Raw genomic sequence first — 25763 nt, 5'->3', positions numbered from 1 at the left:
GGCTAAGAGATTTTGGAAGTTGTAGTTCCCTCCCACCCAACAAGGGGAATGTTTCCAAACTCTGCCCCCATTTTCTTTGTTGATAACATGACAACCCTTCTGGTATTTGAAGATGGCTGTCTCATTGCCTCTTAGTCACACTTCTCTGGGCTAAAAATACTCCTCTTTCCTTCCTTCCTTCCTTCCTCCCTCCCTTCCCTTTCAGACATGCAAGGGCTGCTTCTATCCTCTCTGCCTCCATAGGCCTGGTCCACCATTAGACATCCAGTATATATTTTTCAGAACAGTCGCACATAATAATCCAGGATGAAGCATGGCTCCTTATCTTAAAGAACCATTCACCCATAGGGAAGATTTTAAAAGGAGGCATTTAAAGGGCCGTGAAGCGCCGTGCCCTCCGTCCGGTCCCTTTCTGCGTGGTAATGGACATTTTCCATCCTGGGCTCATTTTATCTCTGCAAGGGATCGCCAGCGCTCTGGGCTTCCGCTACCCCACAGAATCGCTGGTGTCGGTTTCAGCTGCCAAGGAAACATAGGATGGGCTTCCCTTGTAGCCTTTCCCTGGCTTGTTTCTGGATATGGCAATATACAGCCATAAGCATCACCTTCCAGAGGGGGATTTAGTGCCTCCTTCTAAGAGGTGAATCCGCTCCTGCTTTTAGTCTAAACTTTAGAGGCATCGTCTAAGAGCTATTCTGGGGATAAGGTCAGCTCCTTCAATACCTCCAAAATGCAAGACCTGAGCAGAATGGCTGAGCATATGGGGGTCTTGGAGGGGTCTCATCCACAGGGTTGCCATGAGTTGAGATGAGCCAAGAAATAAGAAGAAGATTAATAATGGCAAGGGCAGCCTTCAAAAAACTAAAGTGTCAAGATACACAACCGAGTACTAAAGTTAGCATCGTCCGGTCCATCTTATATCCCATCGCCATCTCCTTTGTTAGAGCTGCTGCTGTGGATTTACTAACAAGTTGAGTCAACACTTAATGAGATGGGTTTGCTCAAGCTAGGAGTAACCAACAGGATCCTAGTGAGTGAAACCACATCTCCTGCTAATCTCATTGGATGGGATTCAAGACACTGGGTGTGTTTGTGTTTGTGTGTGTGTGCAAATAAATGTTTGCAAACAAGTCTCAAAAAGTAATTTTTTTTTTCATGCCCAAAAGTGTTGCAGTGTGTTAAGACACACTGAGGCTCCCTTCCTTATGGAGGACAAGGACTCTGTGAATCTACTTTGCACCTCCAGGCCAAAGAGCGGATGAGACACATCTTTCAGAAAGCTGAGAAGAGGGTGGGGAGGTCAGCCTACACATTTCGGAGAGTGCTTTGCACCCGTTTCTTTCCCTTCCAAGGGGTTATGGCCCTTTCCAAAGAGTTTGGAAAGCCGCTATGAAGAGAGGAGCTTGGCAGTCACCCATCGCATAGAGCAGCGCATCCATACTGGGCTCATATTCCCAGGCCCAACATGGTCACGGTTGTAGCATTATTCCCACAATTGTAACTGCCTTCCCCAAACCTTGGCCACCAAACTATGGTTGGTCAGGGTTGGCTTTGCAAGGTGCTGCTGAAGCTTTTTAGCATGGATCTGGCATGGATTCACTGCCACCACAAACACAGGAGGCCTGAGGTGCCATTAGTCAAGGATGATAGGAATCGAGCAACTTTTGGAAGGCCTGTTTGTGCCTCCTCCTCCTCCCATAGTTGTCTCTCTTTCTGTGTCACTGCTGCCCTCGCTCTCCTACGTTGAAAAGCTAGAAACACTCTGTCCTTTTCATAAAGGGATCCCTGCGTCGTCTTGCCCATCTCTCAGCTGCCCTTTTCTGTACGTTGCCCAACTCTCTGACATCCTTTTGGAGACAGAATGACCACAGCTGGCACACAGTGTCCCCAAATGGGGCCAGGGCTAGGATTTATATAATGGGGCATGGATCTGCTTGCAATCTTGTTTTCGACTGCTTTCCCTATTCATCCCCAGCATGGAGCTCCACACATACCAGAGATACCCTTTCCTTGGTCGTTGCCTCCAATTTATAGCCCATCATTGTCTGTGAACTGATGGAATCATGATTATTGTTATTATTATTACGCCCCGTTGTGGGTTGCTTTGCATTTGCTCTGGCTGAATATTGATTGCCGTGCCGTTGAGCAGCTTGGATGGATCTTGCAAAAGGGAGATCTTTTGCAGTGGGCTTGTATTTTATTTCACTCCATTGTGTGGCATCAGCAGTTGCCAAACTGGGCATGTTACTGATCTTTCACATGTGTGTGTATCCATCATTCATTTTTTATTCATCCATCTTTTATGCTCAGAGTGACGTACTTGAGGCTTGTCCAATTTCATTGTGACGGCTATTGGAGTAATAGAAGTTTTAAGCAGATGTAACCCTGCTTAGTTTCTGAATTCAGGTAAGGTTCAGGGGTATGGTGGCACATTGTGTTGGGCCACAATTCCCATCATGTGGACAAACCATAGACCAGAACATACGAATGGTGCCAGACATTCAGCAGAATATAGCAGAAGGGATGAGATGTTCAGTGGCACTTAAACCTTGGAAGAATTGGGGGGAAAGGAGAAAGCAATGCTTACCAACATCTCAGCAAGCTCTCTGCTCAGTCCAACACATGCGATGCCTTCTGGAAGAAGGCAAATGTGTGCTTAGCTGTGGTCTGGGTGTATATAGGCATCTTTGGTAGGAGTTGTCTATTGTGAAGTCAAAGCCACAAGGATGGTCTTCAGATCATCCCACCAATCACAAGGGGCTGAAGTGGGGAGGAAGGCAAAGAAGTTGAGGTACAGCCAAAGAGAGGAAGGAACGTAGCCATGGGTCAGAGACATAGTTCTGCATCACTCGCCCTAAAGCCTAATGGGGTGCCAAATCTCAGGAACCCCAGAGAGAGAGAGAGATCTCATTTGTGCCCAATGTTCAATACCTTGGGGAGATCTTGTTGCCAGCTCCCCCATTTGGAAAGCTGTAGAGGCTCAAATCAAACCTAGAGAGGATTTGCCACTCCTCTGGCATGGAGCAGTTGGCGATCCCAGACGGAGGGCAGTTCTGATTGTGAGGGGCGACCGAGGAACATGGCTGGACCTTTAAATTCAGGCAAACCAACCCGGCGAACACAAAGCAGGGCCTGTTGTGTTCATCCGCCAGATCTCCCTCCTCTACCCCCGATTTACAGACACTAAATCAAGGCTTTGCGCTGTATTTTTGAAATATATTGTTTTTGGCACCAGGCGGCAAGCAGAAAGCCAGCTGTGACTTTGCAGATAACTGCCAGCCGTCTTGGAAGGAGAGCTTTCTTCTGTTTCTGGCAATCTGACTATAATTGGGGATGCGGGCACAGAGGCACAAGCATTCGGCGCACACAAAGTCCTTCGCAAACACAGCCCAACTCCCTCTTCGGATGGCTTTATAAAGACAGTCCATCACCGCTTTGCTTTCTTCACAATGGTACATGATGTCGTCCTCCCAGCGTTTGGGATCCCTCCCGTATTCAGGCTACAAATAGGGGAAGGCTGGGCTGTCTTAGGAAATGTATAGGGTGGGAAACCATGGTGCAGCAAATCCATCCTAGGTTATAGTCCGAACTATAATGGAGTCTCCCCACCCCAAGACAGCTCCTTTAAACAGGTGCTGGGCCTATTTGGAGAATAGGGTCCTGGCTTTGGATATAGTTTCTTTAAAGTTTGGGCTTAAACCCAGAGCAGATTTGTCGTTCTTCTGACTGCGGATCCCTCTGCCTCTCCCTTATTTCTCTCCTCCTTTCTGTGTGTATGTACTATTCAACAAGGAGAAATGGATCCAGACAGACTTTGGAGGTGAAGAGACGCGTCCCTTTGCCCTCCTGTGAATTTGAACGAGCAAAAAGCAAAGATAAGGATGTCTCTCCTCTTCCGCCTCATCCCTGTACCTTCTTCCTTCAGCCTTCCTCTCGGCAACGTTATCGCTCCGTGTCTCTTTTGGGTGATCTTGTCATTGCAACGGGGTGTATATTATCTTTACCCTGCTCCGGCGGTTGCATGACCCAGCATGCAGCGGGCGATAAAGAAGACAGATGGGCACAGAGGCAGAAAAAGCACCTTGGCAAGAGGGGAAGGGAGCGTTGTTTGTGACACATTTCGAATTCACAGAAAAGTCAGGTCCCCAAGGATGGCTGCTTGGCCAAGGGAGCAATGGAGGGGCTTCTCCCCTTGTCGAAATGCAGCCAAATGGCTTCAAGCTCTGGGGCAGTGGGCCACACTCCAGGGTTTAAGGGATTCCTCATAGTGCTGAGCCTGTACAGGAGGGAAATCTTTCAGTACTTTGGATAGTGCCTTGAACTCAACTGCAAAATAGGTTCAGCCCTTAGGCGGTTGTTGTTAAATGCCCTGGAGTTGATCTTGACCCATGGCGACCCTCTGGATGAGACATCTCCAAGACCCCCTTTCCTCCATTGCTCTGCTTAGGTCCTGCAAAGTCATACCTGTGTCCTCTTTCATAGAGTCCATCCATCTAACAGGCGGCCTTCCTCTCTTTCTACTTCATGTTTCCTGTCATTGTTTCTTCCAGTGAGTCTTCCCTTCTCATGATGTGACCAAAGTACGTCTTTTTGCCTTGACCTGTTCTTTCCTTCTGGCTTATGGCTCCCTCCGTCCCCTTTTGGCTCCCAACATTTGGCTCTTATCAAGCTCCTGGCCTCAGGCCCAAACTGAGGAATATTTGTCTGTCTCTGTTGCTGGCCCAGTCCGAGGCTCTGCTTCTCCCAGTTAGGGCTGAGCTGAGCCTTAGACCAAAGCCTGTTTTCCCATAAAGGGGCAGAAATGTGGCTAATTGGATGGAAACTAGACCGAGTCCTTATGTAAGAATTGGACTAGAGCCTGGAAAAGCCACAGTTTTGGACTGCATCTCCCCAAATCCTACGTTGGCTGGGGATTCTGAGATGCAAACACACAACTTTCCCAAGCGCCAACATTCAATGGCTGCTGGGAGGTGGTCCCATGTCAATGGGCAATGACACCCTTCCAGGGTTTGGCTAGCATTGAACGCAGAGTGAATTCACAGCTCCTACTGACATGGGAGCCCCCAACTGCTTCTGACACAGTACTTTAACTTAGTTAATTTTGGAGACCTTTGCTGGTCTACAACAAAGCTACAACCACCACCATCCTCATGCTTACCAGGAGTGATAGATGTTGTCACCCATCACCTCTGGAGGACAAAGCCTTAGAGAATGGCAATAGCAGAGGAGGAGGTTGAAGTTGAAAGATGATACACTTTAGGGTATTTTTCTTTTGATGTCCTTCCAGATCCTTCCTAGCTTCCCAGAAACCATCCCATTTCCCTCTCCATCCCCTGCGCTTCGACCGGCTCTCTCTTTCTAGGCCCATGCTTCTGACGCAAGGACGCATGTCTCCTCTCCTCCTTCCTTGCCTTTATGTGATATTAATGTCCTGGGTGAGCTCTCTGGTTCATTAAGCAAAAGGCAGACGAAAGGAGCCAAAACAGAAGCGCTTCTGAATGCAAAGAGGAGCCCGTGGCCATTGGAGGTCTCACAGGGCCAGGTTGGTCTTGAGGTTTTAATTTTTAAAGGCAAGCTGGCAAGTTGGGCAGGGAAGAGAGAGAGAGAGCTAAAGCTGCACCCACCGTGTCTCATGGAGCCATCCGTCTCGACGCCATTTTCGGTCCCAACTAGAGCAGACCCATTGCGGGATTGACCTCTGGGTTGTCTCACCGTCCAACAATGCATCCAAAGGACCTCCTTCAGGTGACACTGACCAACGGGGGCCAACATTCTTTTCTCCAGCTGTGGGGGTCTCACCCTTCTCCAAAGAGAACTAGGAGAAGCTGGAAGCCTTCCTTCTTTTCAGAGGAGATGGATTTTCCTTGATGGACCGTGGCTTGATTTCCGCCAGCGACAGGTTCGTACGTTTCCAGGTCAGACGGCCGGCCAAGGGAGAGAGGGCTGCTTATCATTCCGCCCCGTGTTTCTCTACAGAGAGTGCCAATGAGGGAAGATCAATAAAAAGCAAAGCGCAGCGGCATCCATCCGAGCGTTGGACACCTGTCCTTAAGGAAGTGTCTCGGGAGCCGTGATGGGCCATCACCAAGCTGTCACCAAGTAATGATTTCCCATCATCGCCCAGGCAAGGCCAGGCTCCGATCGGTGGCCTCAGGGTGGACGTCAATGGGCCCCATTGCCAATCTGCTGAGCCAGCTGTCTCCATCCATCCTTATCAGTCCTTTTGGAATCAGGGGATGCAGAGATGGCATATCCCCCCCCCCCCCCGGCTTGGGTCCCTTTCCAAGCAGAAAAGGGTAATGGCAAGGATGTTAGACAACTGCTACCCATCAGACATGGAGTTCCACTCCGGTTCACAAGGGGAGGTCAGGTTTTATCCTGGATAAACTGGACGCTAGGTTTTGATTGTCTTGCTCCACAGGGAACATCCGCTGAGGCTTCTAAAGTTTATGGTCCATTAGCTCAGCTGCCACTCCATTAAATCACGTTGGAGGGGACAAGGAGATTTCATTGCTGTTCTGGAGGGACCCAGTGATATTCTACATCGACTACATAGTCACTTCTGGATAACTAAGTAATATCTCCTGGAAATGTCCTCCTCCCCATCAGCAGATAGGCAGACCTCCTTGGCTTGATGCAGCTCCTGGATGCTAAAGTGGACTTGGGTCATGATGCACTAAGACTATGCAGTGGCATCATTAGAGTTGGTGTTATCCATTATGTCAACACATGGCGGCACCTCCATGGATGGTGAGCAAGGCATCACACCAGGGAACCCATCATCCTGACGCTGCTTTCTGCCTTCAGCCTAGACAGCAAAAGATGGCATGCACAACTCTGCTTCCATAGAACTGAGCATGTCAATTCCACAATCAGAGAGAACTATCCAGCCGCTCCAGTTAATTTCCAAAGGGAGCTCTTTGGATTTGTAGCTACCTCAAGGAAGAGCTCCCAGTTGAGGAGGACCTGGCCCATGTCTGCTGGCAGACGAACGCAAGGGTCCACCTTCCTTCCAGAAACTAGTCCAGCCACCCATTGCGTTCGTCTGTGAGGGAAGGTCCCCTGCGGAGAGACTTCAAAAGGATCTCTCTTGCAAAGTTGCCCAGGCGCCCACTGAGAGTCAAGTAATAAATGATGAGGGAACAACGTGGGAAGGAGGAAAGCTGTGGCCTTGGAGCTCATCAAAGACAGAAGAGCCTTTCCTCCAGTCGGAGGCCGGATTCAGGCCCAGCAAGTGCTGGATAGAAACAGACAGTGATTAGCTGAGCCGGCCCATCATCCCCAAACCTTCTAACAAAATGGTTTGGGGATGATGGAGGAGAGGCTCAGGAATGAGGTCCACTGTACTTTGATATAACCCAGGGAAAGGAGGCTCCATCTTGCTCCCCTCCTCTTCTTCCCCCTCCTCCTCCTCCTCTTTCTTCATAATCATCTTCATCTTCTTCTTCATCATCATTTTACCTCCTCCTCTTCTTCATGATCATCTTCATAAGCTTCACCATCCTTTCCTCCTTCTCTTCCCTCGTCCTCCTCCTTCATCATAATCATCTCCATCATCTTCTTCATCTCCTCTTCTTCGGCCATCGTCTCCTTCTTCTTCATCATCATCTTCATTATTTTCTTCATAACATTCACCTCCCACTCCTTCTCCCTTCTTCCCTCTTCCCTTCTCTTTCTCCTTCCTTCTTTCTTTAACTCCTCATCTTCCTTCATGATCATCTTCTTCATCATCTTCACCTCCTTCCTCCTCTTCCAGATGTCATTAGACTCCAAGTCCCAGCAGCCCTTGCCAGCGGAGGTGATTGCATAGGATGATGGGCGTTGCAGTCCCGCAGCAACTGGAAGGCTGCCTACTTTCTGATTTAGGCCGCTTTGGTGGGCAAAGTCAATCCAACGCTGAAAGGACTGACTTCAACCATCCAGGCTCAGTCGTTTTAGTAATTTCCCAGCAATTGCGCATGGAGCATCATAGTCACTCCAGACTGGGAGGAATGAAGGGTTTGTTGTTTTTGTGGTTGCTGTGTCTTTCTGACACTTTCTCTTCAACGTTTCTCCAGGAAAAAAAGGGTGTTTCTTTCTCCTGCTGAATTAATACATTAAACCTGACAGATGCAATAATATTTACAGTTGTGTGTATGCAGAGTATTCAATTGCAGAGACAGGCGCAAATGGATTAACGCTTTCTGGGTGTTTATCATTCTGAGCACATGTTCCTAAAGATTAGTTTCTTCCTCCCCCCCCAAAAAAAAACCCCAACCTTGTCATTGTCTGCCTTCTTGGAGGTGAACATCATTAGCAAGTTTTGACACTGTCGCTGAGAGGTTTTTCTTTCCAGCGGTCTCTACCTGCGCCATTGAAATCTCTTGCCTTAACTAACAAGCAATGCGTTGCCGCTGTTGTCTTGCAGAGTTTAATAAGTGTCACAGAAATTCCACAACTCTTTTACTCTCGATCCTTTTTGAAATGGCTTGGCCACCGTAAGAAATCTTGGCAGAGGCAGAACGCAACTTTATACTCGTGGAGATCGGAGGTAGCGTATTGTGAGACTAATGGTTGTGAATCTGTGCAACCAGGGTGCGACTAAGTGCACATGCGAACCTCCATGTGTTAATGCACCATGCATATATGTATGTGCAACGTGCAATATGCAATGTTCATCTGTGTGTTCAGTGCACATGTCCAACCAGAATGCAAGCACAACACTTTTTCTGCAGTCTCGAACTTTTTGCAGATGTTCCACATCAGGTAAAAAGATCCAGCTTCTTCCATTGGGGAACTTCTGTGAGAGGAGTCCAGCCATCCAAAGCTCACCGATCGCGGGGACGCAACGGAAAAGAAAACAAATGCAACCCGACACAAAAAATGGGCGAAGAACTTGTTTCTGGAGTTTCGGGAAACCTTGCTTCTATGAAAGTGGATTTGTTCAGCTCTCCTACTCTCTGGTTTTTGGGGAGGCACTTCAGGGCTAACCTCTTAAATGTGCTCCTCCAGTCCTTCCAGTTATTCTGATTATGGAATAAATAAATACTTTCCAAATGCTCTCCCTCCTTCATTAATCACCCGCTATAAGTGAAAATAATTGGGGATTATTAAAAGCAATTACCGCCGAATCATTGGCAGGAGCAAAACGCTATTAATCTTTCTTCGGGCCCCTTGGAGTTTAAACCCTTCAAGGCCAATTGGGCTAATTTGGATTACCAAAAGGGTGTCAGAGGGGTTTGGAAGGGAAGAGGGACAAGAAATATATATATATATAGAGAGAGAGATTTTGTTTTTTAAAAATCCGGCATAATCATTGGTCCCAGGGATGATCAATAAAAAGTCTTGTTGATTTGGAATAGCAAATCGATTGATTGAAAATAGCGTTTTGCTTGAGCGTTGAGGAACCCTGGACTGACGCGATTCTTTGCAGTTTGAGATGCAGTCTGTGCAAAACTGGAACATGGTTGTTTTGTGTGCGCAGAATATATAGACATATACACACTTACACATACACACACATATACACACACACACACACACACACACACACACACACACACATGGAATCTATTGGTTTTCATCCAATTGGCCAGTTGTGATGTTGTAAGATAGGCTTACGACCCTCGCCATTGTTTTGTATTCACATTGATCATGGCTAGATGGCCTTTGGGTTCCCTTCCTGTTCCATGATTCTATGAGATGCACTTCAGCTCCAAAATCAGACCCAGCCACAAAGGTATAAATATTTGGCCACCGACTGTTCCAGCTTCCTAATAGGATTTCAGACTTGGGATTCCTGGAGTGTGTGTGTGTGTGTCTAGTTTTGTGTGGTTGTTTCCCCTGCATTTGGTGCAGCAGAGAGCATCTTGTACATCTGCATTCAGTCACATAAAGCATGTTGCAGGGTTGGCAGGGGATCTTTTATTGAAGAGAGCCGGTCACTGAGCTCCTAAAAGTAACCGTCTTCTTGAAATATATAGACAGGGCACGCAGTGCTTGTAATGCCAAGGGAGCGATCGAGGGCTTTCTCTCCATCATTTTCTCTATCAATATCTGTCTGTCTAGGAATTATCCAGGGCTTTCTCTCCTTCCTTCCTTCCTTCTTTCTATCTATTGATATCTATCTACCTATCTTATCTATTTGGGAGTGCAGCATTCTTGCCGAAGTATTTCCAGATCGACCTGCCTAGGTGCCATTCATCCATGACTTTCTTGCCTCGTTGCCAGGTAAAATGGAGGGTGATTCGCACTCACCGCCTGCCTGGATGTATTGAACTATTTCACTCCACTGACACCTCTTTAGAGTTTGTGCCAAAACCTAGCAGAAGCACCCCTTCTCTCTCATGTCTCCCCATCCAGCCTTCCCTCCTCCTCCTCCTTCTCTTGCGCTGGCAGCTCCACTTATCAGGGTTCCAGATCAGTGCGCTCATCCTCTGGACACTTCCACAATCAATACGTGCAAATAGGCCGGTGAATTGCGCGAGATGTCTTTGCAAGACGTGGGCAGCGTTTGCCTGGACTGTCAGAACAGGCTTGTTGGCATTGAACAAAACACGGCCGGCTCTCTCTCCGGCCTCCACCTCCCACCCACCCATTGCAACATGGACGGTGGCTTATACTTTGGTGCGCCAAGTCTGCAGCATGTGTGTGGGAGGGGAGGAGAGCCAGAAATCAGAGGAAGACCTTCCAGGTCAAGCGCATCTGTCTGTGTTGAAAGCTGAGCTTGGAAACAATTTCTAAGCTCCCACGTCTGCTTTTCATCTACTGGCAAAGCAGAGAGGTAGGCTGGACCTGTCTATCGGTCATCTCTCCATCCCAAAGCCTTTCCAAATATGAATGGACTGCAACTCCCATCGGCCCTGACCTGCACAGCCAATTTCAAGGAATGCACAGTTGCATTCATTATTCCATTGCTCCACATCCAAGTCTCTAGGGGAGCAGAAAACAAGCTTGCTCCATCCTCAAGATGACATCCCTTCAAATGTTCATCCTAATGTTTAGGTGGAGCCTCTTTTCCTGGAGCTTGCGTCCATTGCTTCTTGTCTTATTCTCTGGAGCAGCAGAAAACAAGCTCGCTCCATCCTCAAGATGACATCCCTTCAAATGTTCTTCCTAATGTTTAGGTGGAGCCTCTTTTCCTGGAGCTTGCATCGATTGCTCCTTGTCCTATTCTCTGGAGCAGCAGAAAACAAACTTGCTCCCTCCTCAATGTAACACTCCTTCAGATACTTATCCAAGGCTCTCATATCACCTCTTAACTTTCTCTCCTCCAGGCTGAACATACCCATCTCCCTCAGTCGTTCCTCATAGGGCTTCATGGTTTCCAGACCTTTCACCATATTAGTTGCCCTCTTCTGGACACCCTCCGTCTTGTCTTCATCCTTCTTGAATTGTGATGCCCAGAACTGGACACAGTATTATTCCAGGTGACCAGAGCAAAACAGAGTGGGGCTATGACTTCCCTCGATCTAGACGCTATACTCCTATTGATGAAGCCTAGAACCGCCTTGGCCTTTTTAAATTGCTGCATCTCACGGTTGACTCACGTTGGCAAGAGAACCATTGTCAGCCTAGATTTGATGGATTGAAATCAATGTCTCCTAGAGGACCTGAACATACAAGGCAGATGATACAGGAGAATGGATTCACTGCATCCCTAGTATGAAACCCAACGATGAATAAACCCAGCCAAAGATGGGATGAACTAAAGCGGCACGTAACGTTGTCCTGCAGCAATGTGCACCGGTTTCAGCCTTTGGGATTGGAGAAACTGGAGAGCTGGCAAGTAGACTGGAGGACAGCCGAGACCCATCTGTCAACGATATCTGCGCTAATCCTGTCCCCAATTTCTCTATGTGAGGAATTTAGTCTATCGTTCGCCAATCCCCCCAAAAGGCACCTGCCAAACCCTTCTGGTCTCAAATTAATACGGACTTGATTGACAGCCTTGGGAGGGAAGACCGGGAGGGTCGCGCACATCTGGATTCCTCCTTCGTTCTTCTGCCACGGCCAAGTTTCTCTCCTGTCTGGTTTCCATGGCTACTCTGAGCCGAATTAGCGGAGAGGCAGAGGAGAAGCAGACAGCGCCATGCCTGTGCCAAGAAAAAAGGCTTCTCCATCCCAACTTTCTTTGGAAGCGTTCCTTGACAAGATCGTCCCCAAAGTCTAGCCCTTCCGATGCATCCGGAGCCTGACATCTCAGAGTTAGGGACAGTTTGCATATTCTAAGGAAGGAGAAGTTAATCTTTGGATGGTGGCAGCAAGACTTTAGGCAAAAGACGGCCTCAAAGTGTGGTCTCAAAGAGGGGGACCCACAGAGAACCCAGAGCAAAACCTTGGTTGTTTCAGCGTTGAGAATATTATGGAAAGGTGCAAACGCATTGGGGACGGGCAAAAGCAAGGAAGAAAGGTCAGGCCGCTGTGCCTCTGCATCTTTAATCAATTGAGTTTTAATTGGACTAATTAATTTTCAGCAGCTTTCTTGGGCCCTTTGGGGTTTCCAGCAAGGGAGCGCTGAGACCGAGAGACCCAGCCAGACATTAGGTTGAAATCTCTCCTCTGCCTTCCTCCAGCCCCCTTCTCATCCGTAGCATTGAAGCCATCACTTCCATACCTTGAAAAGCATGGCCTTTTGAGGGCATAATATATAGGTAAATACGAAGGGGAGAGAAGTCGATGTGTAGATTTGATACACAATGTTTTAGATGATGTTGTGCCTGAAACAAAGGTTGCATACACTGAAGCATCGGAAAACAAAAAGGTCACTATCTCAGCCCCCCATGTGGACGATTTTTTATTTGGGGCAATTTTGGAATAGTTTGGAGTTTGGATGAGGGAGACTCACTCTTGGACCCTCTCCAAAGAGCTGAAGCCAACCCTCTCAACTAAACCTTGGGTAGATCCTTTAAAAGGTTTGAAAGTAGATATGTTGCCCCATATCCATGGGAGACACCTTGGGTAGACCCCTTACAGTTTGGACTCCAGTCCAAAGTAGATATGCTGCTCCATTGCCACAGAAGAGACCAGCTGGTAAGATCTGGGGTTCTCCAAGCGCACCGCTTTTGAGCTTGTTGCATGGCATGAAACCCTTGGCCATCAGTCAGCTTCTTCCAAGGCAGCTCCAGGGTTGGAGGCACCCAAGAGACCTCTGTGGGACTTCTCTGATGGAAACGGTGCGGCACCTGAAGCCACAGACAGCAGCCTTTAAGGGGCCTAAATGAGGTTATTCCTTTGCCGTTCCCTCGGCCGCCTGTCGCCTCCAGCTTCTCTTGACCAAGCCAGGGGAAATCTTGATGTGCTTTCGGAGGATGACGAAAAGCTTTAATAACCGTCTTTTGAGACGACCCAGGTGTCATTGGTCAGGCTGTAATAACCGCCATAAATAAAACGGGAGGGTTTCCAATAACATGGCATGAAACATCCAGGGTGAGGAAACTCAAAAGATGGCTCTCCCTGCTTCCACTCCTCCTCTTCCTCCTGGCTCTATTTATCTCAACAATAGCTCTTCAAGAGGAAAGGCATTGTGTTTTCTCAAGCTTGCCTTGGGGACATCAGCCTGCATCAAACACAACATGGATCTATATCATTGCAGCAGCAAGGAGGGACCAGCAGGGATTGGTTCCACATTGCAGAATTAATGCCCTTGGATGCCGCTTCCATGGCTCAGTGCTGTGGGGTTATGGGATTTGTAGTCTGCTGTGGCACAAGAGCTCTCAGAGCGAGAAGGCTAAGTGTCTCACAAAACTACAAAGACCAGAATTCCATATCATGGAGCCATGGATTAATTCTGCAGTGTAGATGCTCCCCATGTTGAATCTAGAATCCCTAGGGATGTCTAGTCCAGCTCCTGCCAAGTCTGTTAGATATGGTTCTTATTGGCCATCAAGTGGACTTGATGCAACTTATGGTGACCCTATGAATAAGACACCTCCAAGTCCATCCGTCCATCATCCTCTTCCTCCTTTCCTACTGCCTTCCTCTTCAACAATCCTTATCATTTTTTTCCAGTGGGTCGCACAGTCCCATGATACATCCCAAGAATGACCATTTCAATATAGTCCTTCTGGCTTCCAGGGAGAGTTCAGGCTTCATTTGCTCTCAGACCCATTTGTTTTCCTTTTGGTGGTCCAGTGTCCTCTGCAGAACTCTCCTCCAGCCCCGCATTTCCAATGAGCTCATTTTCTCCTTGTTAGCTTTCGTCGCTGCCTCGCTTTTGCGAGAGTAGATAGAAATTGGGAAATATTATGGCCGGGACGACGCTGGCGTTGGTATTCAATGAGCCGCCATTTCACGGGAGGATCTTATCTAGTCCCTTCATTTCCTTGCTCCTCCATTAAGCTTCCCTTCAACGCAGGGCTCTCCTGGCTCAGGTCAATGCTAGCAAAGCACTGCATCCAAAGAATACATTTCGGCTTCCTTCATCAGCACCAAAAAGGGAGCTCCTTAAAGCTCACACTGTGCAAATGTATTAACAAACGTACCTGTGAGTGTTAGCTATCAGTCTTGCTCCGATAGCAACTTGTGAAGGCATTGAGAGGATGGGACCAACCTTCAGACCTTCCTCTGAAATATCACCTAGCAGCACCTGGTATTGGTTGATGGTCTCCCATCCAAGCCCTAACTAGAGCTTATCCTGTTCAGCTTCCAAGATCAGACAGGATCTGGTGCCTTTGGAGTGTTTAGATGTGTCCGCACATGCCTTTAAGTTGCATGTTGACTTATGGCGACCCTTTTCTTAGGCAAGGAAACCCCAAAAGGTGTTTTGCCGCTCCGTTCCTCTGAAATAGAGCCTACAGCACCCGCTGTGCTTTTGTGGCCTCCCATCCAAGTACTAACCTGCTCTGACCCTGCTTGCAAGATCAGGTGGGATCTGGTGGGGCCTTGAGGGTATTTGGGGTGCAAAATACTCATTACTGTTGTAGCTACACACCTTCAAGTTGTTTCTGACTTGACCCAAGGTAAACCTATTCCTGTTCTCTAGGGAGCTTGCATCCCAGAGGGGTTTCCATTTAGCTCTTGCTTAAAAACTCGGTTGCACTTTCCAGAATGGCTCTGGAGGGGCTCACAGTGCCATCCTCCTTCTTCATTTTCCCCACCCAACGCTGGGCTTTTAGCAGCCTTTTCATCCATTTTGGCTTCTCTGTGCCCTTTCCGTTGCTTGTCTGCTGATGGTTTAAAAGGTTCGGCTCAGTGCTTTTATCTCGCACTCGGAAGCAACATTTGGCTTTAAAAAAGGGGGAAGGGGGGACATTTTGGACAAAAGGGGAGAGTCGAGCCCTCATCCTTTGCTTTGCCTGCCGCTGTCAATAAAGTCGCCTTGGAAGATGATGGACTCTTTGTATCCGGAGGCCTTTAAACAGAGGAAGGCCAAGGCCTTGGGTAGGAAACCCCATGATAGGTTTGGTCACCATAAGTCAGGAATGAGTTGAAGGCTACAAGAATAAGAAAACAGAGATTGGATGGACATCTCTCAGGGGTTCTTTGGCTGTGGGGTCCTGCAAGGATTAGATGGCCCTTGGGGTCCCTCTCAATTCCATGACAAGTGAAGGGCTCCAGATCCCAATCCCTGGAAGAAGCCTTTTCTTTGCTTATTGAGAAACTATTTTCCAACACACACACACACACTGAACTTGTGAAGGCCTGGGGCTTTATTAGCTTCCCAAGATTTAGGCTCCTGCCTCCGCCGTCGGCTTCCCCACCTCTTTGCCGCCAGAGGAGAAACACGGGATTAATCTCCGCCGCACCTCTCACTTAATAGGAACACGGCCATAAATGTAATCATGCACTTTATGAGCTGTGCAGATCTGCCAACCTCAGCAGAATCAATAGGGAAGTTAAGATGCCAACGGAGTCTCCTCCTCCGCCAGGGTTGGTCCAAGCGCCTTGGGTTTCCCTCAAAGATATCAGAAACTGATCACCATGATTATTTTTAAGCAGATTTAGCTGACTTGAGAGCAAACTTTGGATTTGACTGCAGGAATCATGCACTTTGACACCACTTTTGCTGCCATGGCTCAATGGCTCAATGCTGGGATTTGTAGGGCATCCCTGTGGCGCATGGCGTAGTAGTTTGGGCATTGGACTGGGATACCATGGTGTGAATCTCTGTTCCTCTGTAGAAACCCATTGGGTGGCCCAGGGCAGGTAACACTCTCTCAGCCTCAGAGGGAGATGTGGCATCGGACAACAGTGTGGAAAAGTTACTTCTTGGGGAAGCGCGCCTACGGGGGCCTCTCCGCCATCAGATCCTTTTTAAACCTGAGACGCCAGGTGTTGAAATCAGCATTTTTTCCAGCTCCAGAGATTAAATCTCATTAGCATGCAAAAGCGCTTACAGTTTTAACAGCTTACCTTAATTACCAATTTCACCATTTAGGCACTTTCCTGAATGTGAAGCAGGCTCACCCAAAGGCAGGAGAATGAAATGTCAACCGGAGAGCAGCCAAAGAGGATGCGGCACAAAACGGTGAGTCTCCAACTTTGGAAAGTTACCTTTTTATGTGTGTATGGATAACAACTTTTAACATCCTTAGTAGCCAGGCTGCCTGGGGGATTCTGGGAAATGCCATCCATAGAGAGAGAGTGACTTGCCCAAGGGATTGCATGGCTGAGTGGGATTCAAATGCTGTTCTCCAAAAGTGTAATATTGAATGCATATCCTATGTTTCCTCCTTTGAAAGATGGTGGTTATGCAAATGCCTTGGACAGCTAAATGGGTCCGAAAGCAAATCAAGTCTTAACTCTCCTTAGACGCCAGAATGACCAAAGTGACACATATCTTGAGATGATGGGACCCATTAGACAAGAAGACAATAGAGCTTGCTAAGGTTGAAGGCTAGGATTTGGAAGAAGAGGAGGAGTTGAAAGGGCAGCTAGGAAGGAACTAGACAAGATCCTGACGTGCCAAGATATATCATTGAATGCCAAAGTTAGGGTTGTCTATGGAGTTTATCACACGGGACGGGAGGCTCTCAATTTCAAAAGAGAAGATAGCGAGGAGTTGTAATCCCCCTAAAACCCACTCAAAGGATATTGAGAAGCTGGAGCATGTCCAGAGGAGCGCGACCAAAATGGTGAAGGGTCTGGAGACCACCAAGTCCTAGGAGGAGCAGCTTAGGGAACTGGAGAAGAGAAGGTTAAAGGGTAACATGAGAACCATGTTAAAACATTGGAAGGGAGGTCATGTTGAGATTATTTCTGCTGCTCCAAAGAGTAGGCCACAGAGCAATGGAGTCCAGCGACAGGAAAAGAGGTTTTACCTCAACATTAGGAAGACCTTCCTAATGGTCAGAGGTGTTTGACAGTGGAAGATGCTGTCTTGGAGTGTGATGGAGTCTCTTTCTTTGGGGGTTTTTAAGCAGAGGCTATATGGCCATCTGTTCCAAGGAGGGCTTGGATGGTGTATTCCTGCATGGCAGAAGAAGGGGGTTGGATTGGATGGTCCTTGGGGTCTCTTCCAATTCTATGATCCTATGACTGTTGCCAAGATCTGCAATTCAGTGGCAAACATTGGGGTGCCTTGGGCATCCTCCTGCCCTTGGCAAACCAGTTTGGTGACAGCAATAGTCTTGGTGCTATTGCAGCGCCCTTAATGCCATCCAGTCGCGGATGCTAATGGCTCTTTCCCCGTTCGGGGAATTGCTCTTTCCGTTGCGTCTCCACCTTTCATTCCTCGACACTGAGCGCTCTCTGAGTGCGTCTAAATGGAGAAGGAGAGCCTTGCAGTGGGGTTGGGACATGCTTGGAATGAGCTGTTTGCTTGCCTCTGATTGTTGCTATTAATAAAACATTACATTAAATCAGGGCTGGGGACGCATCGTAATTGGGAACCATCCATCAGAGGGCAAGGGGAGACTTCTTTGCCAACCAAATGGAGCCGTCAAAGTGACTCAGGCGCAGGTGGGGCAAATGGAGGAGATGGTCCCGGTGGATGGAGGGTCTTGGGATTTGCCGGGGCATGGGACACACAGTCGGGAACGACAAGGAGGGTGAAGACACAGAGCCTCATCATGGGAAAGGACCATCCTAAAGGGACCATCCGTCCCTTAATGAGAGGAGCAAAGAGCAAGAAACGACGCAATGGCATCCATGAATTAATGGCACGCAATTTGCCATATGCTAGTCCCTACTAGATCTCACGCTTAGAAGGGTCGGCTTTGACATAAACAATTTCCTCTGGAGGAAAGGCCTCAGTAAAAAAGAGCTACATGTATAATCTGCGAAGTGCCACCCCCCACAATCTGGAATTGGGTCCCAGAGAGGTGTTTGGGATGAACATTCGGATATTTGGCGCCTGTGGTTTCCACAGATCGTCCCACGCAGAGCTTGGAAATGTCATGCCTTTTATCAAGGGGACTCAGAATCCCTTTTCCAAGAAGGCAATGGCCATGCAGACAGAAAGTCTCCTCTATCTCTTGACAGAGGTGGCTAAATGTTTCACCAGACTACAAATCCCAGAATTCCATAGCACTGAGACCAAGCACTGTCAAACTGTATTATTTCTGCAGTGTAGTGTGTTATTCATCACAGGAAAAAAGCAAAGCAAGGCCTATATTGAGTGAGTGCCGAAGGAGTGAATAATCTCCCATTGCACCCAACGATCATATTTCATTAAGAATAAGGAGGTTTGCATTATTTTGGCCCCGCATCTTCGGCATTAAGGAAAGCAAAGCAAAGGTAATTGGGTGAGACATTCATCAGCCAAACATATGCATAAATCAGCGCCGGAGCATTGAGAGGCAAAGGGAAACCCGATCGCTCTTCCGAATCTGTGTCTGACACCGGCGCTAAACAGATTTCGGCAGCGAAGAAGCGTTCAAGCTTCTTAAAATATTAATTCATAACTCTGCGATTGGGAGGGAGGGGATCACAGTAATGGGGTAAGCGGCGGATGATGGAAGACCTTCCCGCCGTCAGCCTCTTGATGCATTCATTCGCTGAGATACATTCGAGGAATCCAAAATTAAGGGGAAAGCATATTATTAATAGAGGACGGGTTTTGCATCCTTGATCCAGAGGAGTCCATTGCCAGGAGCAGAAACGATGGGTTTGGAAGAAGAGAGGCATGCCGTCAACCCAAGGCCCAACTTTCCAATCTATTCAGGACATTGTGAATTCTGAACCTGTTCTCTAACATATTAGCTACTCCTCCTAATTCAGTGTCTTCAGCTGGTTAATGTTTAGGTGTGTTTCAAGGAACCGCATCAGGATTTGCAACCCTCCATACAGGCCTTTCTTTTTAAAAAGGAAGAAACAAAGCAAAACCAAACCCAGGTCTGTTGTGCCATACAGTTTTGCCCCCATTTGCATTCGGAAAGAGCGATGGCTAATATTACCAGAACCTCCCTGGAGCATTTTCATTAGACTTCTGAACAAATAAATAGCTTCTCCGAATTTTCCAACCAATTTGAGGATATTGCTATCCTTGGAGGGCAAAATGGGAGAGCTCAGCCTTAGCAGTGGCTGTATGGCAGCTCCTTCCTTCCTTCCTTCCTTCCTTCCTTCCTTCCTTCCTTCCTTCCTTCCCCATTTTCTTCCCTCCCTCCCTTCCTTGTCTCCTACCCTCCTCATCTTTTCCTTTCTTTTTTCTCTTTCCTTCCTTCTCTACCCACTTTCCTTCCTTCTTTCCCTCCCTCCCTTGTCTCCCTCCTTCTCTCCTCATTTTCTTCCCTCCCTCTCTTCCCCTTCCTCATCTCCTTTCCTCCCTATCTTCCTTCCTTTCTTTTTTCTTCCTCCCTCCCTGCTTCCTCCCTTCCTTCTTTGTCTCCCTCCTTCCTTCTTTCCCCATTTTCTTCCCTCCCTCCCTCCCTCCCTTTTCTCCTATCCTTCTCATCTTTTCCTTCCTCCCTCCCTTCCTCCCTTCCTTCTTTGTCTCCCTCCTTCCTTCTTTCCCTATTTTCTTCCTTCCCTCCCTTCCTTGTCTCCTACCCTCCTCATCTTTTCCTTTCTTTATTTTCCTTCCTTCCTTCCTTCCTTCCTTCCTTGTCTCCCTCCCTGTCTTCTTTCCTTTCTTTTTACTCTTCCCTTCCTTCTGCTGTCACTCTCACTCTCTCCAGGCCAATATATGCTTTCTTTGAAACCTTTAATGAGTGCGCAAGGAAACTACATCTCTCCAGAGCTCTCCAGGACAATACAAAAGACAATACAATGCAAAACAGCAGCTTTGGCCACCACCTCAACCCTCCATACGTTGCTTTTCCTCTGAATTGGCTTCATTGGGTCGTAATATTGCCAGGGCTGATTGGCTAGACAGCGCTTCTGGATCAGCTTATTGGTTATAGGATCCCTGGTTGGTTGGACCATGTAGGAAAATCTTCTTTCAGAATCGCAAGCCAAGTTGAGAAGGTCAGCAAAGAGATGCGGAAGGAAATGGCAAACCTTTGGAGACATTTGGCCCCCCTTCCAGCTCCCTTTTTTCATGCCTGAAAATATCCATCCCCATAAATTTGGCTCGACTCCACCAGATGCACATTTCTGCTGATGCCTCCCTTTGGTTCTGTCTTCCTCACCCCAACAAATAGTCACTTTGCACCACCTGAGCGCACAGTTATCCCAGCGCTGAAGATTAATTACCGACACTTCATCTCCTCGGAGAGCACTTTGGAGTGGCCACACAGTCAGAAAGGTTTCCGCCGCATGGATAAATTAATGGGAACCATCGCCTCCCCTCCCCAAAAAGGTGATCCTTTTGTCACTCGCACATCCAGGACTTGGCCTGCGGCTCTCCAAAACAAGACAAGTGCAACAGCACCAGAGACACAGCCAAGAGTTCAGGAAAGCACAGATAGCATGGCATGAAAGGCAAGAGAGAAAAGGCAGCCTGAGAGATAGTGGCCCATAAAAGACAGGGCTCAAGGTCCCAACTCGAAATGGCCTGGAGCTTGCAAGGGAAAGAGCCTTCCAAAAGATTTGAAAAAAGTATCGCTCTCTGTACCATTTGGAAAAACAGCTAAATGCAGGCCTATGGCTAACATCTCCAATCTATTTTCTCCTGGATGGTTTTTAACACCTTGCCTGGTAAAGAAGAAGAAGCCAGTGGAGCCTTGAAAGCTTTGCAATGTGGGTATTAAGGTTCTCCCAAGAAAGGTATCTCTGTTTGGTGGATTTGTGATGTTCTTGCAATGGCACGGCAGAGTCCGTCTCCATCCTGCGAGTAGCAACGAAAGGGACCTCGACGCGAGTGCTGCCTGACGCATAGTGAGATGATGGCCATGGCAGGCCTGTCATCCCAAATCGGGGATGTCTCCCTTGAGCGTGACTTGCTGCCATCCGAACTCCTCTGGGGCCTGAACCGCGTGGCAGAGGCAGGAGCGGAGGCATCCCTTGTCGGTTCAAGGAAGGCTTCGGCTCTGAGATGGCGCCAGAAACAGATCTGGGGTGAAAGAATGGTGGTGGTATGGATGAGGAAAGACAGAGAGGTTTGGATGGCTGGCCATGCGCCAGGTGAGCTGACACCTCTTGTGAGTGTGCGCCCTGGGGATGGAAAGGACATTCAAAGATATCCCAGAAGAAAATGGTCCAAAAATGTGTTTCTTGAGTGTTGGGACCCTGAGAAAGAAAATCTTGGACTGATGTGAATCTTTCCAGTTTAGGACTTAAGTAGAGTTAAGCCTACGAAAGCTCTGTGCAAAACTGACACGTTTAGTGTGGTGGAAACAGCCCTTTTGGCACAGAAAACAACATTTCTGCTCAGAAGACAATGCTTACGGAGCAGAACATTCAGTTTGCCTCACCCCAAAACCCCTTTGAAACTGTGGTCCACGAACCCCTCCGCAGAGTCAAGCGTTCTCTAACCCTGGGCTAAAATGACTCCCATAAGTGCCCCAAAGGTTTCTGCAAAGAGACATGCCTCACCCTGAGTCCTTTCATGTGCTTGGTGTCAGATGTTGTCAGGGATTTACTGTCGAAACATGCCGGACGTCAAACCAATGTCAGGCGCTGACTGATACGTGTCAGACCCTGTCACATTTGGACTCTTGAAAACGTCTTAAGATGTCAAATGCCGTTGCTGCTGCGGAAGATGAAGCATTTGTCTGGAAAGCAGAGAGCAATGGAGTACCACGAGAGGCCACAGATCACCAATGGAGCGCATACTTTATACACGGGGTGGGGGAAAACCAAGAAGATAAAGACTTTGCATCAGACATGCAGCCTTGGTGATGTGCCTATGGTCCATCTACTGATGTAAACCCACCTTAAAATCCAGGGAGTTGTACTGAGGAATAGAGTTGTGTAGTGCTGTCAAGAGGGGCCCAGAAAGTTATGTGTCAGATGCACTACTAAGAGCAGCTATGAAAGAACTAGACAAGATCCTGAAGTGTAAAGGTATATCTTTCAGTGCTGAAGTGAGGATGTCCATGCCGTTGTACTTCCAATTCCTATGTATGGCTGTCAAGATAATAAATGCATTGGAAATGTGTCGCTGAAGAAGAATTCTGCAGACATGGTGCACTGTCAAAAAAGATGAATAAACAGATCTTAGGTCAAACCGAGCCCAAATGCTCCCCTGAAACAAAGACGACTGAACTGAGGCTGTCGTACTTTGGACATACCATGAAAAGACATGACTCCCTAGAAAGGTAGAAGGTAGTAGGAAAAAAGGAAGACCGCATTACAGGTGGATGGACTCAATCTGGGAAGCATCAACCCTGAATTTGCAATACCTGAGCAAGGGCTATGGATGAGGGGGTGGCTTGGAGGCCTCTCATTCATGGACTCACCACAAGTCAAAGTCGGCTTGATGGCAGCTACCAACAAAAAGCAAATCAAGAATTCTCCCTAGAATCCAAGATCACTTGCGGCGGTCATCCTTTGGCCGCATCGTGAGAAGGCAGGACTCATTGGAAAGGACCATAAGGCTTGGTTACGGTAGAAGGCGGCAGGAAAAGAGAAGGGCCCAATTCCACACGGATGGACTCCATCAAGACCTGAGTCTACAAGACCTGAGATGGCCTTTGAGCTATGCGCTTGGTGAACCATGGTGGGATCCACCAACACCAACCAATTGTTGCTGGAGGTCAGATGATCATTGGGTCGCTGTAAGTCAAAGTCAACTTGACTACAGTTAACAACAAACACTAAAATTCCACAAAGAGTGTATGTGAAAACTTTTAATGCAACAATAGGTTGGTGTTGGTGGATCCCACCCTGGTTCACCAAGCGCATAGCTCAAAGGCCATCTCTGATTCTTCTATCGGAGATCTTTACCCAGCCGACAGTGCGCTCATTCCCATGCTGTGGGTCACCTGCCTCTGAATGGCTCACGCTGAGACCATCTGAGCTGCGGAAAAGGCAACCCGGGGAGAAATCGTTTTCCTGGAGCTCAATTTTCCACCGGCCGAACCCAAGCGCTTGAGAGACATCTGCTCTTCCCCTCCATTGACTTGCACTAACTCCTCAGGAAAGGAGACACCAAACAGCTCAGGATTATCCGGCCATAAAGAGAAAAACAAAAACTCCGAACCAACCTCCAAACAAACAGGAACTTTCTCTTCTGCATTTATTAAGGTTCTTCTTTTTTTAAAAATAACAAATACAAAAATCCTAAGCTGGAAGGCGCGCCTTCAAAGCCATTTTCTCAGAAGCCGTCCCAATGGGGCTCCTTAATTCAGAGCACAAAAGGATCAGAAATGGCGTTTGAAGTCCAGAGAGCTCTTTGTGGGCCTGTTTGCCAAGCTTTGAAGTAAGCGATACTTTCAGCAACAAAGGAAGGGATAGAAGTCAGGAGGAAATGACCTGGGAAGTTGGAAGGGGAAAAACACGGGATGGACCTTTGCAGGAGCTTCTGGACCACGGAGGGTCTGGACGTTGCAATGCTCACGGTCACCTGGATTGAAAAACAAGTATGTTCATCATGGAAAGGGGTCTTGTAGCACCTTTGAGATTAATGGAAAGAAAGAAGATGGCAGCCTGAGCTTTCCTAGTCTTGAGCCTAGTTCCTCAGAAGCTCATGAAAGTGAACATTTCCATCAAAGTCTAGGAGAAAACCTCAACTGGGCCAGGTAGAGGTATCTGCTCTACAGAGACCATAGAAATCATGGAACTGGAGGATCATAAGCTTGGAAGGGACCACAAGGGCCACGTAGTTCAACCTACACAACTAAAGCACTCCTGAAAGATGACCATCCAACTTCTCCGCCAAAGAAGGGGAGTCCAGTGCCATTCAAGGCAGTCTATTCCACCATGAAAACATGGTACTTCACATCATGTTCAAGTGATGCAGCTTCAATCCTGGTCTGCCAGAGCAGAACCACTCTTACACTTCTTCCTGGTGTTTAGGTGGAATCTCTTTGAATCCACTGGTTCATCTCCTACCATCCAGAAACTAGCAAACAATCTTGATCCGTCTTCCACATGAACTCCCATCGGATATTGAAAGACAGCTATCATAGCACCTCTCCGTCTTCTTGATCAACCCAGCTCCCAAAGCTCTTGTTATAGGGCCTGGGTTCCCCGATCTTTGATCATCTTGGTTGCTCTCCTCTGGATATTTTCCAGCTTGTCCTGGACTCCTGGCATGATAAGGCCATTGATAGCAATGTCTTCAGTGTCGACAGTCATCTGGTTTGGGAAATGATTATATCCAGTTCCTGCTATCTGAGGTTTCTGGGAGTTATAACCCCCAAAGTAACTTTCCCCAAACTCTGGCCGTAACGCGCCATAGCCAAAGCCAGCTAGCCAGTTAATTGGGAGATTTTGAACTCTCATCACCAACTTCTTCACATCGCCTCCACCGTTAAATCCATTAAAGCGTTACTATTCGGTGTATTTACTCTGTTTCTCTTAAGATGCTCAGATCCTGCCTTCCCGGCTCCCAAAGCGGGACGCTTCTCCCCAACTGGGCTAATGAACCCAGTTTAGAAAACGTAATGTAAATAAACATGAGTTAAGTCACGTATCATTAAAATTAGACAAAGATTAAAAACAGCGGCGGCAAAATCAGAACGGCGACCCACGGGCTGGGAATTTTTTACAAGAGGATGAGGGTTTAAGAAAATGAGCCGTAAAGCCATCAGGACAAAACCGTTGTGACTTTTCCGTTGATGAAGCCTCCAATTAAACCGCAGAAATGCTGGCATCCCGATGGTGCCTCATGCGTCCGCAAATTCCCCCATGGAGACACTTCAACGTTGTTTCCCACTACGGAAGAGACGTATTTGGTTCAAGGCTGTGGAAGCAGATGTGTGTGGCTGGTTCCGTTGTGCGTTTGCATCATTCACGGATGCTGGTGTCTTGCGTTTGATGGTGCGCTGCATGTACTTGTGAACAGATCATTGTCTGTGTGCAGAAACTCCCCTTCATTTGGCCGTACCTGCCGTTGTGCAGCATCACAACTCACTAGGCAAGCAAAGGCAAATTTATTTCACACCAAGCCAGTGGCAATTATCATTACGATGGATGGCCCTTCCAACTCTACGGTTCTCTGAGTCTAATTGCAACTAATGAAGTGGCATTTTGCAACCTGTGTGTAACTCTCAGTGTAAGTGAGTAGAGGCTCAGCATTCCAGCATTCCAACAGGGAGGGACAGCCATGTAACACATACATAAAGAAGGAAGGAAGGAAGGAAGGAAGGAAGGAAGGGAGAAGAGAGCATCAGAGGGAGGGAGGGAGAGAAGAAAGGAAGGAAGGGAGAAGAGAGCATCAGAGGGAGGGAGAGAGAGGGAATGAGGAAGGAAGGAAGGAAGGAAGGAAGGAAGGAAGGAAGGAAGGAAGGAAGGGAGAAGAGAGTATCAGAGGGAGGGAGAGAGAAGGAAGGAAGGAAGGAAGGAAGGAAGGAAGGAAG

General features: G+C 47.8%; 1 long non-coding RNA gene across 1 annotated transcript in view; it reads left to right on the top strand.

The window, feature by feature from the left end:
* Positions 1-25763, top strand: part of LOC121917053 — an 89905-nt gene that overhangs the window by 3523 nt on the left and 60619 nt on the right. Inside the window, exon 2 of the long non-coding RNA XR_006100945.1 lies at positions 16358-16447. This is a non-coding gene — a long non-coding RNA (uncharacterized LOC121917053). The remainder of the gene's footprint in view (positions 1-16357; positions 16448-25763) is intronic.

The sequence above is a fragment of the Sceloporus undulatus genome, chromosome 11, assembly GCF_019175285.1.
Source record: "Sceloporus undulatus isolate JIND9_A2432 ecotype Alabama chromosome 11, SceUnd_v1.1, whole genome shotgun sequence".
NCBI classification, from domain to species: domain Eukaryota; kingdom Metazoa; phylum Chordata; class Lepidosauria; order Squamata; family Phrynosomatidae; genus Sceloporus; species Sceloporus undulatus.
Note: the sequence above shows the minus strand (reverse complement) of the source record. Positions and strands in the feature narration are given on the sequence as shown.